This window comes from Opisthocomus hoazin, chromosome 1 (assembly GCF_030867145.1).
Source record: "Opisthocomus hoazin isolate bOpiHoa1 chromosome 1, bOpiHoa1.hap1, whole genome shotgun sequence".
In the NCBI taxonomy this organism is placed as follows: domain Eukaryota; kingdom Metazoa; phylum Chordata; class Aves; order Opisthocomiformes; family Opisthocomidae; genus Opisthocomus; species Opisthocomus hoazin.
In genome coordinates, this window is record NC_134414.1 from 62,876,236 (window position 1) to 62,891,113 (window position 14,878).

Here is a 14,878-nt window from a genome sequence, read left to right on the forward strand (position 1 = left end):
TCATGTGGTACAATATTGTTTTTTTTTTTTTTTCTTTTTTTTTTGCGGGGGGGGAAGAAAAGTAGCTCTTGGTGTTATGTGGGATTTCAGGCACTCTGGTCTGGTAACTGATTTCTGCTGTGAATGAAGGTTGTTCTCTGTTGTTCCCAAGTATGTCAGGAATAATCTGTGCTGTGTTTGTTTGTAAAAAGCTCTGTAACACGTTCAGGTTTTATAGTATGGAGAGATGAGAAAAGACTTAGTGTTCTAATTAAATTCCTCATTAATGATTTCACATACTGTTTTAATTTCTTAAATCAGTAGTTAGACACATTGCTAAGATTTAAATTTCACATAATAGCTATTAGTGATTTAGTAATACCTTGTTTTCTAATATCACTAGAAATTTCTGACTTTGAGGATTTTTTTTCTCTTTCAGGGCGGAAACAGTTTGGTGTTTCGATTTTTTTTTTTTTTTTAAACAATGATTTTTTTTCCCCTTTTCTGTGAATAAAAACACATGGCTGTTACAAAATTGTAGCAAAACAGGATAAAGTCACTTGCTTTAGAATTTGTTGGTATATTTAAAACCATTTTCCAGCTGTTGATTTGTGAAGCGAATTTGATGTGTTTAATACAATGTGTTATGGTTAACTAGTGTGTAGCAGTGCTATGGAACTGTAAACAGGCTGAAATTACAGCCCGAGGAAAATAAAACTCTTTTCTAGAGGGTGTCAGTCCTGAAAACTAGTTCAAATAATAGTAGTATTAACTGCTTGACTAATTAAACTAATCTTCTTATACATTATTAGCAAACACAGTGACAGTTGTTCATTATTGATATACGGAGCCCAGAGTCATCTTTTAAAACCAGACTTTTTGGCTTTATTTGGGGTAGAGGGCGCTTGAGGAGAAAGAAATCACGCAGCCCCTTTCTAGAATCTGCCAACTTCTTAATATCCTTTTTTTCTAATTATTCTTTTTTAATAAGGCCCTTAAAACACCGAGGTCTCCCTCTGACAATGCTGGCAAATGTTTAGTTCTTAGTTCGGTATTTTGGACACACTAAAAAAGGAAAAATATGGGGCTGTGAAAACTGAATAACATACCCAATAGGAGATTAAATGCTAAACCCTTATAACTAACATGCAGAAATACTAATTATGCAGGGGACTGTGTGCTAGTGATGATTATTGAAGCTGTTGAGAACTGCGGGCGTGCAGCTTGCCGCTTCTGCGGAAGACCTGTAGGATTCCTGGAGCTGTAAGTCTGGCAAAGGACCCAGTGGGCTTGGGTTACCTTAAACTTTGCCAGTTAGAAGAGCTCAGCTGTAGTTCTGCTAAACAGAAGCGATAACCGCAGACATTTGCACTCTTCCCCCCCCCCCCCCATTTTTATACCTAGATGTGTGTCCGCAAATGCATCTGCATATATGTAATATATACACACCAGTAAAAATACAGGTTTTCCTTTTTGTGATTTTTGCAATACAAAAATAATAGCTAATAAAGGCAGTGGGAGGGATTTAGTGGTACAGTTGTTGCATAAAGAAATGGATCAAGAAATAGGAACAGGTGGTTCGTATCAGAGTGTTATTTTTTCTATTTGAGATCAGTAATGTTTTATCAGTTTCTGAGTGGATGACAAGCAGCGTTTCAGGAAGGTCTGGGTGTCTCACACTGCTGAACTCGTAAATAGAGACAAGGTCGGTCTGGAGGTTCACGTGCTGTAAAAGCTCTCCTGCAGAGTACAGCGCCTCTGACCATAGGCAGAATTGGGGAATACAGGTAAGAAAAAACACAGAAATGTTTTCCTTCTGTGGCTTTATGGAAGGAAACTAGGACTCTGTTAGAAATGCCTTTTTTTGGGGGGGGGGGGGGGAATTTTGAAGGTGACTTTTCAGTGTGTGTTTTGTGTGTGATCGCTTTTAAGAGATAGGCCTAGCAAATAATTTTTTTTATTTTTTTTTTAACCCTCTAGTGTTCTTTCCTGTCCAAGCTGAATACTTCCCCCCCCCCCGATTTAAGAGGATTTCTATGGATTTTTTTTTTTTTCCAAACGCTCTGTTATATGTGTTTCAGGTGTACCAAATGGCTCAGCCCCGTACTCCTCAATTTTCTGAATCTGTCATGATTTTTGCCCTTCATAGATATTATGGGCCACATTCTGAACTTAGGCTAAGACTAACCTTAAATCGCAAAGTGGCAAGACTTCTGTTTGTTTTCGGGCGTGCAGAAGGATGGGTTTCAGCGCTGGGTTTCAGCGCGTTGGGTTTATGCCCTCACGTTCTCCTCCGGCAGCTCTCTGTGGGGTGCTGCCCCTGACACCGAGATGAGGGAAGCAGCTGCCTTGTAGGATAGCAAAGCCTAGTTTTAGTCCATTTTTATCTTTTTTTGGGGGGGTACTTGTCCCTCTTTTTACCAGCAGCTATGTACATGTTTCAGCCCTACAGCCGCACTAGTCTGTCTGCGAACGCCTCTGGTGGGACGGGCTGGAGCCTACCTCTGCGCCCAGCTGATGATTCAGGACTTCAGCACAGCCTTGTTTTTACTTATTTAAAAGGCTGCGGTACCACGCGTGGGGTTCACCCGTGGCACAGCATCCCCCGCGACGGCCCCTGACTGCCGTGAGGAGACCAGCGCCGGCTTCCCCACCGTGGTCTCCTTGCCCCGCTGGGGCGAGGAGACTGATGCCGGCTTCCCCACCTTGGTCTCCTCACAGCCCAGAAGCGATGGGGTCTGGGGCACCTCCTCGGGCTGGCCAGAGGGTCTTCTGCAGGGGAGGACGCCGGCGCGTGGGCTGCCGGTGCTGGGGACTGCGGTGCTGCAGTCCTTATTGGCATGCTGAACATGCGCCGGCAGCTCGGCGCGCCGCTCTCCTGCAGCTCTAGCGCTTGCCTTTAAAAACTTTGCTCTTCACGTGTTGGGGTTTTTTTTTTTTGTGTGTGTGTTTTTTTGTTTACTGTTGCCTTATGTGTTTTAGTCCGCCTCTGCTAATCCTGGGACACACTTTGGGGCTGCATTGCTTTATTGCCATAATTTTAAGGGGTTGTGGGGAAGCCAAAAAACCCGGAAGATTTGCTTTGCCACAGTGGGGAAGGCATGAAAGGCTTTGAAAGTGGCTGCACTGATGTGTTTAAAAAGCCAGTGCCGGAATTTTTTTGCCTTTTTTTTTTTTTTTTTTTAAGGATCTCATTTAATGCTCACGACTTTGTGCGATGAGGCCACTTTCAAAGGCTTTGGTATCCACAGTAGCAGCTCTTTGAAGTGGAAACGGCAGCAGGGGACAAGCCAGGAGCTTAATCCTTGGTGTAAAAGGTCCTGAGTGGTAGGAAGCCACAACATCCATCTCAAGAGGGGAAGCTGGAGAGCAATAGCTCGAACTAAATCGGTCTGCTGGACCTGGACCTCACCCGTGGAGCTGGAAGTGGTTGGACACTTCCATAGGACGTGAGGGATCCAGTTCCCCTTCCTGCTCTCTTTCTGTCCCTGCTTCTCTCCCCAGTCTCTCGAGGAGCAGGATGCAATCCCTGAAGGGCAAGGGAGTGAGGCTGGAGAACAAACACATGTTTCTGCCAGGTTTCTGTTTTTTTTTGCCTTCCCAAGTTGGTAAATCATCCCACTGGAGCACAGAGCAGGTGGCACAGTCGCTCGTGTGATCTGCCGGTCTGTGGAGGTGTGTGTCTGTCTGGTTAGGTCCGTAGCTTCATGGTGGCCCCAGGAGACAAAGCTGTACTTTCATGTTTTGAATTGTCCTTTGGAGGTGCCTGTCTCCCCTTTCGTGCAAGGACAATGAATGAGATGGTGTTTTTTGGTCACCAGTGACACATTTGAATGCCTGAAGGTAGGTGGAACAAGTCCGCCATCTCCGAAATCTGTTTGTTTGGAACAGGAGATGAAAGTGTTGGGTTTCTCATGGGAGGGCTTGAGGATCAGCATGTCCTTACGGATCTGTAGCCAGCCCTGGCTGTGGGACGAGACTGCTTGGAAGGAGCTGCTGTCCCGAGGTGGAGGAGGCAGAAGGGTGAGCCGAGGACAGGAGTCCATCTCATGACTAGCACGTGGCTCTAGCTGTGGGTTGCCAGGGCTCGGAAGCTTTCTGAGGAGGATTTTCCTTCTCAGCCATTGAATTTAGTAGCCACTGATGATTCTGATCACTATTTAAATAATCTGATTTTTCAGGCTGATAAGTTATTTTTAGACTTGTTCCTAGGTTTGACCCCAAGTACGTCGCCTGCCGTTAAACTTCACCCTCCAGCTGTTTGCCATATGCAAAGATAGCTGCCTGTTGTGTGGCTTCCCGACTGGTAATTCGCTGAGCGTCCCCTGCCTCCCAGTCAAAATGTAGTGATCCTCATCATCAGTTTGTACGAATGTCACGTTCCTTCTGTTGTCAAGGGCCTTGCCGTTGCCTCTTCATCTGTGTGCGCTTTTCTGTAGCGGTGATGGTGCTGTTGCTGTTCTCCCTCTCTCTTTTCTAGCTCCACGGTAATCTCTTTGAAATGGAGGGGATCCTAGCTTGGTTTATCACTCAGTGGCTCCATGGTGATATGTAGTAGCGTAATTTCTTTTTGTTTCCCTTCAATATTGCCAAATGTTCTGCTTGCTTTATACTCCATCAGCTGCTGAGTATTTTGCTGGAGTTCTCATCGAATTGCCTATAACGTCCACAAGATCTTTCCTCTGTAGTAGTGTCTTATTGGAACCTAGTGTTTTGTGTGTACTGTTTATTACTTTTTGTTTTTTCCCCTCATCTGCATTATTTGCCTATCTTTATGTTAAGTTCCTATGTAATTTTATCATCCAGTATGCTCATTATCATAGAATGATTTGGGTTGGAAGGGACCTTAAAGATCAGCTAGTTCCAACCCCCCTGCCATGAGCAGGGACATCATGAAATCCTCATGTAACTCTTCACAGCTGGCTTCAGGTATGACTTTGCAAAAATTTTATGTTAACTGCAGACTGTCTTTTATTGTTTATGGTTATGTTGCAAGGCAGTGGAAGGCAGCTCTGCTGGTAAACTTCGTTATGAAAATTACAGCGGATTGTTAGAAATAAAGGCATGATATTTAACCATGTGAGTTTGTTGGGTTTAGGGGCTTTTGTAGAATTTGTAGACCCTGAACTTCTGCTGTGACTTCAGTCTTTATGCCATCTGCAAACGCTTAGCACTTTTAGCTACCCTTTTCAGTTAAATTTCTTTTAACATCCGTAAGACTTGTGTTATCGTGAGAACTAGGTCCCACAAAAATAATTCGGTTACAAAGGTGAGATGTTTCGTTTGCTTGTATTGTGCTTGATTTTGAGCCTTTAGGATTTGTATTTTGTAGCTCTTCTCTACAGTTGTCAGGACTGTACTCTTTTAATAAAAACTGACAGTTCCTTCTAAACATACTTGTAGGTGACAAGGCCTGATGAAATGCACTTGATGTTTTCAGGCTTCCAGTGAAACGGGTGAGAGAGGTGCTGTGATAGGATTGTGTAGTTGGTTCTTCAACTGGAGAATTTGTGTTAGAGGAATCAATATAGGTGTGGGATTTTTTTTTTTCTTGGAGAGAAATGAAATTAAAATGGCGTTAGCAGTAACGGTCTGCTTTGGGAAAGATAACCACCTGTATCTCAACCCTCTTTGTCTCCAGACCCCAAAATGTTAGCAAACTTTGCTTAGGGGAAAAGTAAATGTGATGGTGTTCATCCGTGGAATGCTTCACTGCAAGGTAAAAATGATTGCCCTGAAACAGGACTTTAGAAACAGCAGGCAAGTGTTGACTTTTCTGATTTTAAAAATACTCAACTTTTTTATTTGTGTGCCTGTAGTGACTCCAGTACTGCAGTTATGAAATTTAGATTGTGTTGTGCCTTGTGCATCAGCAGGATTATTCTTTAAAATTTTCTTGGCGGACCTTGCTTGTCTGATGAATGTTTGGCAATAATGAAGCCAGAAAAAACTGGAACCTTAAATTGTGAATTTCTGTCTAACTTTACAGATCCATAATAATTTTTTTAAATAAAAAACCCCCTCTTAGTATGTAAATTGAGTGAACTTTGTTTGTAAAAAAAATCCTAAAAGCATCGAACTAGAATACCTCTGCGTCTTTTTAGTCTCTCTCTTTTCTGTCTCTTCACAGTATAATAGTGCTTTTTTTTTGGTAGTGGACAGGCAGTTCTGTTCAGTTGCTGTAAAGTGGTACCATGGTTACTACTGTTTCAGATGATGGGCAGAGATATAAACATGAAGAAAGGCCTTTCAAGTAGGTTTGCCAGACTTCTAGAGTCTATGCATTGTAACAAAGCGGATATCTCTGTGAAAACCAAATATTGGTAATATATACTTCGCAGCCCATAAAGTTGCAGAGGATTGCTGGAGGGCATAATTGTGACTGAGAGGGGGTTGGTTAATTTGTCCGGGTGTGTTTTTCTGGTCTGGTTTGATTTCGTGTCTCACCTGCTTTGTCTTGGAAATGTGTGAAATGGAAAGAAGTCCTATCAGTGACAGGGGCCAAGGTGTGTACATAGGCTGGAGGTTAGAAGATATAAAATCTCTTATTTACGGGCTAAGCAAATACTGCATTAAAATGACGCACATTCAACACAGAAATCTATTAAGTCATTTCTGCAAAGTTGTTTTTTGGAATAGAAGTGTGTGTAAGCATAACAGCAGCAGTCTGCTTTTTATGTTTATAAATGGACAATTTTTTTGTCTCTGAATATTGTTGTTGATGTTATTTATTTGACCAAATCAAAAATATTTTTTGTGATGTTTATTGATTTTGTAACAGCGAAAATTTGATGGTCTCTTTCAAAAATAGTCCTCTCTATCAAGGTGGGATTTATGCAGGGTTAAAGGAAATTTTTCAACTGCAATTTAACACAGAAGTTGTAGAAGGCAGTACAAATCACACAGTGCAAAACAAAATGTGGCTTTAAATACCCATTTGGGACTAAGCTTGAAGTACAACAAATGAATCAAACCTTTGAAAAGGACAAAACTGTTGAGACTTATTTTAACCAGTCCAAATTTTCTGCTGCAATGTGAGCAGCAAACTCCCTCTCGTCAAAAGCCGGTCGCTTGCGGTCGGTGTCACAAGCGTGTCTGTTGCTTTGGAAGCGCAGGTGAGCACCAGGCTGTGCTTGGCAGCGCGGCTGTCCCCGGCAGGAGGGAGAAATCTAGTGGAAAAAGGTCTGGAAAAGTGCTCTGTCAAAACGTTTCTGGGAAAGGTATTCAGTTTTCATTGCAAAAATATTGCAATTCTTTGTGTCAAAGGGTGAAAGAACTCTTTTTCATCTTTCCTACTGAAACACAATTTACAATGTATCCTGAAATAAGTGTGGTTTTATCCATTATGATATTTAAGTTACGATCAAATGATTCAACCATATGAAAATGAAGTGTCAAGGTGGAGTTGTTTCAATATTGCTAAAATACTTCTACTTTTCTCCCCATTGTTTTCACCTTTTGGTCTGAGGAGGCAGTGAGATACTGAAATTTCCTTCAGGAAAGTTTTCAAGAAGACTTAACGAGAGTAGGAAAGACTCTTTTTTCCCATTGCTCTCTTTCTGTATTAAACAGCCAAATTAAAATAGCGAGGCATAGTCATTTAAATATTGAGAAAATTTTTGATTTAAGGCAGGGAGGTGCCTGGGTCTGGGACCTGGGAGTACTGGACTAGCACTACCTGACCAGTCAGTATTGCGGAATCCATTCGCTTTTCAAACCTGAAGCTAACAGAAATGAAAAGGAAGGCTCTGTATGTTCAAGTTGCTTTTGCAGGATGCTGGCAGGTTTGGTTTCGTTCCTTCCAGAAATCTGAAAGTAGTTTATGTCCCCTTCTACTGTTGCAGATGACTGAACTATGCACATGGCATAAGAATGAGTATGAACTCATCTGATGTCCTTACTGTAGGCCAATAAAATTTCTGAGTTTGTTCCTGTGTATCCTCTCTGTGTGTTGTTTTAAGTACTTTGTCTTCTGTTACTTATTAAAAAAAAAAAAAGAAATTTATTTTCTAAAAGGGAATTGGGTTAAAAAGTAACTTTCTTCAAGTGGAAATGGGTGGTGAGCTTTTTGGACCAAGGGAAACATGTTACACAAATTAAAACAACAGATCGATATGACCAATTTTCATTGGGTCAATGCTTTTTAATCAGCGCTCAAGCAAAAAGGAAGGTCAGTAGCGGTACTGCACACCAAGCCCAAAACTCATCATCCTAGAGATCAGAAAAAAAGAAGCATTTGCCCTGGTAGGCAGTATCTGCAGACAGTTACTGTGCACTCCTTCCAGTTGTAACTCCGTTATTTGCCTTGGGATTAAATAGAAGTTTTCAAGATTTCCAGGAAAACAGAAATTCACTAGAGCTTGCAAGTAGTCTGAGAAAAGCTATTCTTTGTTTCTGTGCCACCAGTTGCAAAAACAATTTTAGAGGAAAAGCATTCTCTTTCTGAACTCATGATACCTATTTCACAACAGAATCATGGTTCACTAAATGCAAATTTATTTCATTCCAAGGAGAATAAATTTCCATTATGCATTGTCAAACACAAAACAGGTAGCCTCTCAAGTTTTAAGTGGTTGTTTTTTGGATTTTTTTTTTTGGTGAACAAAATAATGGCATGAATTTTAAAAAGAAAGACTTCTACTGTCATCCTTACTTCCTTGCATCTGCTGGAGGGTGGGACAGCCCTGCAGAGGGGTCTGGACAGGCTGGATCGCTGGGCTGAATCCACCTGTATGAGGTTCAACAAGGCCAAATGCCGGGTCCTGCACTTTGGTCACAACAACCTCATGCAGCGCTACAGGCCTGGGGAGGAGGGGCTGGAAAGCTGCCTGGCAGAAAAGGACCTTGGGGTGTTGGTCTACAGCTGGCTGAACATGAGCCAGCAGTGTGCCCAGGTGGCCAAGAAGGCCAACGGCATCCTGGCTTGTATCAGGAATAGTGTGGCCAGCAGGAGCAGGGAGGTGATCGTGCCCCTGTACTCGGCCCTGGTGAGGCCACACCTGGAGTACTGTGTTCAGTTTTGGGCCCCTCACTCCAAGAAGGACATTGAGGTGCTGAAGCGTGTCTAGAGAAGGGCAATGAGGCTGGTGAGGGGTCTGGAGAACAAGTCTTATGAGGAGTGGCTGAGGGAGCTGAGTCTTTTTAGTCTGGAGAACAGGAGGCTGAGAGGGGACCTTATTGCTCTCCACAACTACGTGAAAGGAGGTTGTAGTGAGGCAGGGGTTGGTCTCTTCTCCCAGGTAACTAGCGATAGGACGAGAGGCAATGGCCTCAAGTTGCATCAGGGGAGGTTTAAATTGGAGATGAGGAAAAATGTCTTTACTGAAAGAGTGGTCAGGCATTGGAACAGGCTGCCCAGGGAGGTGGTGGAGTCCCCATCCCTGGAGGTGTTCGAAAAACGTGTAGCTGTGGCACTTCAGGACATGGTTTAGTAGGCATGGTGGTGTTGGGCAGATGGTTGGACTTGATGATCTTAGAGGTCTTTTTCAACCTGTGAGTCTATGATTCTATTTTTATTGACTGTGGAGGACCAAAGATAATCAGATAATTAGGCAGGAAGCAATCTCTGTGCAAAACATAAAAAGGCAAACTACCTTCAGAAGAGACCGATAACCTGTTGAGTACTGTTACTTTTTTTTTTGCTCCAGGGCTGTGCCGAAAAAAAATTACTGGTTTCTTCCTTGATTGGGATGGGTTTGTGAAAAATGGCTTTTAGCAGAAGGTGTTGGCTTCTGGTATACAAAACATTGCTGCCTGAATGTTAGCATAAAAACATTGTTTTAAAAAAAATTAAATGAAATTGCTACCAAGTACCTTCAAAGGCAATCTGCTGTTCCATAGGTGACTTCAAAGTTAGGTTGCTGTTCCATCTTTTTAACTGCTGTAAGATATAAAGTATTCTGACATAGACACTTAATTTGGCTTTGCAGCATGTCCCGTGAGATGCGTAAGCAGTAAAGCACTTGTTTATGTTCTGCTTCATGCAGATTTCTTTGGTTTTTGGAAGCAAATAAAACTGTTGTTGCGTGTAATGTGCACGCTACTAATGAAGAGAGAAAAGGGAATTGAATCCTTGCGATAAAATGGATGCCGGTGAAGGCTTGCTTGGGCAACCCTCTGAGAAGTGAAGACACTACTGAGGTCTCGTCTTTTGCTTGTTTGCAAGTGCTTTCCCATTGTGAAGAGCTGCTGCTTCGAAAATTTGTCTGAGATGGTTGTGAAACACTCTGCGTCTGGCAGACTGCAGTCAGAGTGCCTGGCTTGGGCTCCTTTGGGCACCCTCTTGGGCATTCCTCCCTCTCTGTTGGATCTCTGAGAAAGCATTGCTTCTGGGAGTGCTTCTAGGTGATGCAGCTTGGGGCACAGAAGGTGGCGTCTGGGTGTTTCTTCCTCTTCTGGTAGGTTTTAAAAGTGCTTTTCTCCAAGCTCCACTTTCACTGGAAGGAAAAGGCACCTTCTCTGTTCTAGTTTAACCCATTCCGGGATAATAAAAAGCCAGTAACAACAGATTTACGTAAGGGGTTTTGTGATCAGCCATGTTATGCCCCAGCTCCATTTGGTGTTTTCAGATTTCTGTAAGTCTCTGGAGTCCTGAAGTGTTTCCTTCCGTATCCATGTTTCTCTCTTGAAAGTCCAAGCTTTTGTCAACAATTGTGAAAACCAGTCAGGCTCCCCCTTGGTATCCTACTTTCTGTGCACACCGTGATGAAAGACATTTCTGACAGAGCAGCGTTCGAAAAGGGAGTAGGCAAATCCATGGAAGAAAAATCCAGCGAGACCTAATAAATACCAAGACATCAGTTACAGGTTGCTGGGAGAAGATTCAGGGAAATGATTGTGCTCTGCCTGCCCTGATTTTGCAATCTTCTGTAGACAGCTGGTATTGGCCGTGGTTGGGGACTGGATATCGGGCAAGAAGGACTTTTCAGCTGACCTGCTAAAGTCATGCTTGCATACTTCGGTATCCTGTTCTCAGCTAAAATGCAAATGGAGAAAACAGCACAGAAATGCAGGTATTTTATCTCAGAACAGCGATGCCACTTGGATTTTTTGCCGAGAATCTGTTCAGCAGAATGGGTTTAGCGCTTAAGAGTCAGTTGGAATTAATAGCATTAGGTAGTGCTCTTGCTGCTCTCGCCTCGGTAGCTTTGTTTGGATGTGCCATGCAACTTCCCTGAGCTGGGTAGTTTGTAGGAGTATATTATTAATAACGCCACTGGCAATCTTAAACATATTTTCAGCTTGCGAGTTAAACATGTCCTAATTTACATGGAGTCCTTGGTTTATTCAGACCTATGCTTGTCTTTCAGTGCAAAGGGATGCTGATTGTCTCATAAACAAGTATCTCAGTAAGAGTTCTGCCTTCTGGGCTTAGTGCGAAACCGGAGTAGAGAAAATAGAAAATTGACAACAGCCTGAGCTCTTTTAAATTGTGCTCCTGTGTAACAGCATGTTATCAGTCCTTTGGCAGGTGAGAACAGTCATTTGATCACGCGTTCCCTCCATGCCAGTCTATAAAAATTTCACAGTACATAAGCACACTTTTCTATAAATATTTTTACAGTCCTAAAAAAAATAGATACAATGCATGTCTGTGGCTGGGTGTGAGTAGAAGCTTGTAATGCACTGGGGTACCCTTCTCTGGGGAACTGGGTTTGATTAATAGCTATTGTATGGTGCACTCTGCCAAAAGCAAAACATTTGTGTCCACAAGAGGCCAAGTGATAACGTCATTGCTGCCGGGGATGATTAACTCTGCTTGCAGAGGCACAGAAACAGGAATTGCTTTCGTCCTCTTGTCAAGGTGGGAGCAGAATTTTGTGTCTGAAATTCATACAACTAGAGGATACAATTAGATTTCTTTGGACTTAAGAAGTGTTCAAGTTACAGGCTGTGAGAGAAGGTACAGACCAAGAGAGGAGGAGAAGGTTCAGTGGAGTGGGGTGAAAATCATTGTTTAAAAAAAAAAACAAAAACAAGAACACCACCAAAAAACCCCCCCAAACCCCCACCACGTTTTCTAGAAGAAGAAAATCTGTTTTCTGCAATTGCATTTTAACTGAAGCATAATGAGCGTTAGTTTGATCAGCATGACTTCAAAGCACTTTGGTGTTAGAAAATACTTTTGTGGGCTCCGGTCATCTACAGACTTAAAGTTCAGCAGAAATATTTCATGGTCCATTAGCAAAGTAGTACAGCAGATCGCTGGAAAGGTCCCGGGCTGTGCCTGCTGTTTTGCAGTCGGCGGTACACCTTCCTCACCTGCGTCCCTGGGGACAAAGGACGTTGGTGTTGCTGCATTGTAGAGCCAGCTTCAAAGTCAGCTGGCAGGTTTTGATAAGAAGCTCATTGCCGTACTGTAAATAGCGTGGGAGATACTAAAAAGCCTGAATCTGGCACATTAGTGATCTTGACAAGGAGAATATGGCTCATTTAGCAAAACTGGTACTTGGAGGTCATGCTCAGTTTAAATAAAACTGTTTAATAAAAGTTCCATAAAATCTAATGGCCTGTTCCTGGACTTCTCTCAGCTTAACAAAAATAGTTAGGATCGACTCTGGGTAAAGTGTTCATCTGAATTGCGGTTGACAAGCGTTCATCTCTGGTTGTATCACAGGCAAAGAGAGGTGTTGCAACAGTTATCTCCAAGTCAAGCAAATAAAATAAATAATGATTCTTTTGTAAGCTAGGACACTTCTGACTTCAGCAGAGTTCAGGTTGAATTAATACAGGAACCAGGATTTCAGTATTTTTGGCTCCCGGCCACCTGGTCAAACTAGCTGGCTGCTGCTCTGATAAGGCAGTTCTGGCATCTTCCTCGTTTGAGCAATACTGGTTTGCTCGATCCAAAATGGAAGCTGCTTAACAAGGTGGGAAAAAAACCTCAAAATGATGGAAGAAATGTTCACAATTTTCACTTGAAGTTTGTGAAGAAAATGCATTCATCATTTTCTACTGTAATTGAATGTTTTGTGGCAGAAAGGCTTTCCATTCTTATTTGCCGTCAAGGAATGGAGAATGTTGCATGGAACTCTGTCTTGTTTTCTCTTATTTGTTGAATATAGGGAATATTATCTTTGTGACTTCACAGCCATTTGGAAAAGAGTCAGAAGCCTGATTCTGGTTTTAATGTTGTAGTTCTACCGAACCATGCAAAGACATTACTGAACTCTACCGTACATTGTCCAGTCTTAGTAGATATCTGGTATTAGGTTACATATCAAAAATGTGAATGAGATGTTAGAAGTTGGTTCAAGAGAAGAATACGAAGCTGGCATAGTAGTCGCTCATGAATGATACCTCTGTGCTGTCGCATCACTTTCTGGTCTTGTTTCCTAATCTGATGTAGTAAGAAAAGCATAGGAAGTTCTGTCTGAACATGAGGAGGAACTTCTTGACTCTGAGGGTGATGGAGCACTGGAACAGGCTGCCCAGGGAGGCTGTGGAGTCTCCTTCTCTGGAGATATTCAAGACCCGCCTGGACAAGGTCCTGTGCAGCCTGCTGTAGGTGACCCTGCTTCGGCAGGGGGGTTGGACCAGATGACCCCACAGAGGTCCCTTCCACCCCCTACCATTCCGTGATTCTGTGTGAGAAAAGCCTATCCACCACAGGAAGATCGCTTGCCTGTTCTCTCTTTAAGAATGTAATTTATTCAAATGTCATTAACAAGCTTCCCGACTGTCATATCTGTCGTGTTGTTTGTCTGTAAAATTACTCTTTTTTTTCATTCACATTAGCATCTTTTGAAAGAAGATCCTTTCTGTATTGGTCCATGGGAGGTTTTGCACGGTGAAGCTTAAATTAGAGTGCGATGACTGAGGGCCAGCCTTGCTTCCCAGGGACAGCGAGCATGTCCCATGGGATACAGCATCGTAGTTACAGGCTCCTGGAGCCAGAGTGGCCGCCGGTGGGGTGTAGGGGTGGGGAGTGGGGCGGCAGCCTGTGCTGTCATGCCCTGCAGTGCCTGCTCTGCTCGTGGGCACATCTTGGTGGTGATGGCCATCGCGCGTGACTCTGGGCATTTTGTGCCTTTGTGCTGCTTGTGCTGGCTTTGTTCTGCACCTGGGGAGGCAGATCATGACGGATCCAGCTTTAGCCTCGGATTAAGCCGGCAGCCTTGCTTTCCTCGGCGGGGAGTCTGAGGGAGGGCAGGAGAAAACAGCGTGGGGGAGTCAAGGAGATGGCAGGTAGCTGGAATGGAGAGCGGTGCTGGAGTGTGCTCGTGGAGTCGCAGCAGTCCCCTCGTGCACAGCTTCTCTTCGGTTTGGAGGCCTTGAATGCTATTTAAAGCACAAACAAGGGGGAAAAAATGACATTTAAAAGAATGTAGCAGTGAGGCTTAGTTGGAAAAACTGACGCAGAGTCCCACCATCTTTTGCACTAGAGCACCTGCCAGTGTCTCCTAAACACGTGGCTGTGTCCCAAGTGCTTTGAAAGTGGAGTCTGCTGTGCAGCTGCAAACGAGAGGTATGGCTTAGTGGGGTCTGGATGCCTTTTGCTGGCCTTAAGGGTGAGGGCTCAATAGTTGTTGGTCTCCAAATACCTGTATTTCCGTTGTGAATGTTCAAGATACTTAGCTTGATCTGGTCATAGAAGGATCCTGATGTATTAGGCTTACACAGGGAATCTTTCCGCTGGGTTTCGGCTATAAACATAGTGAACTGCAAAGCAAGTTTCCTTTGCAGATGTGGCCAGCTGCTGGAGGAGCGGCAGCTTTCTGAAGGAGCATGGTGCTTGTCAGTAGTCTGAAAGTGCATCTGTAGAGTGAGGCACGTTGGTTAATCCTGGTGTTTGGATGGCGTGAGGTGTCCAGGGACACCTGGGAATGGTTGTGTTGTCCCACGTTGCCTGTCCCCGGTAAAATCACTGACTTGAAACTACGAAGTGCAGGCTGAAGGA

General features: G+C 43.4%; 1 protein-coding gene across 11 annotated transcripts in view; it reads left to right on the forward strand.

The window, feature by feature from the left end:
- The window catches only part of MBNL2 (muscleblind like splicing regulator 2), a 114,836-nt gene that overhangs the window by 19,190 nt on the left and 80,768 nt on the right, over positions 1–14,878 (forward strand). The window contains exon 1 of one of the 11 annotated variants that reach the window (XM_075423922.1): positions 1,693–1,766. The exons of the other annotated variants lie outside the window; for them this stretch is intronic. The gene's annotated coding sequence lies outside the window, so the exon portion shown is untranslated. Of the gene's footprint in view, positions 1–1,692; positions 1,767–14,878 lie in introns of those variants that run through there. 11 annotated transcript variants of the gene reach the window in all.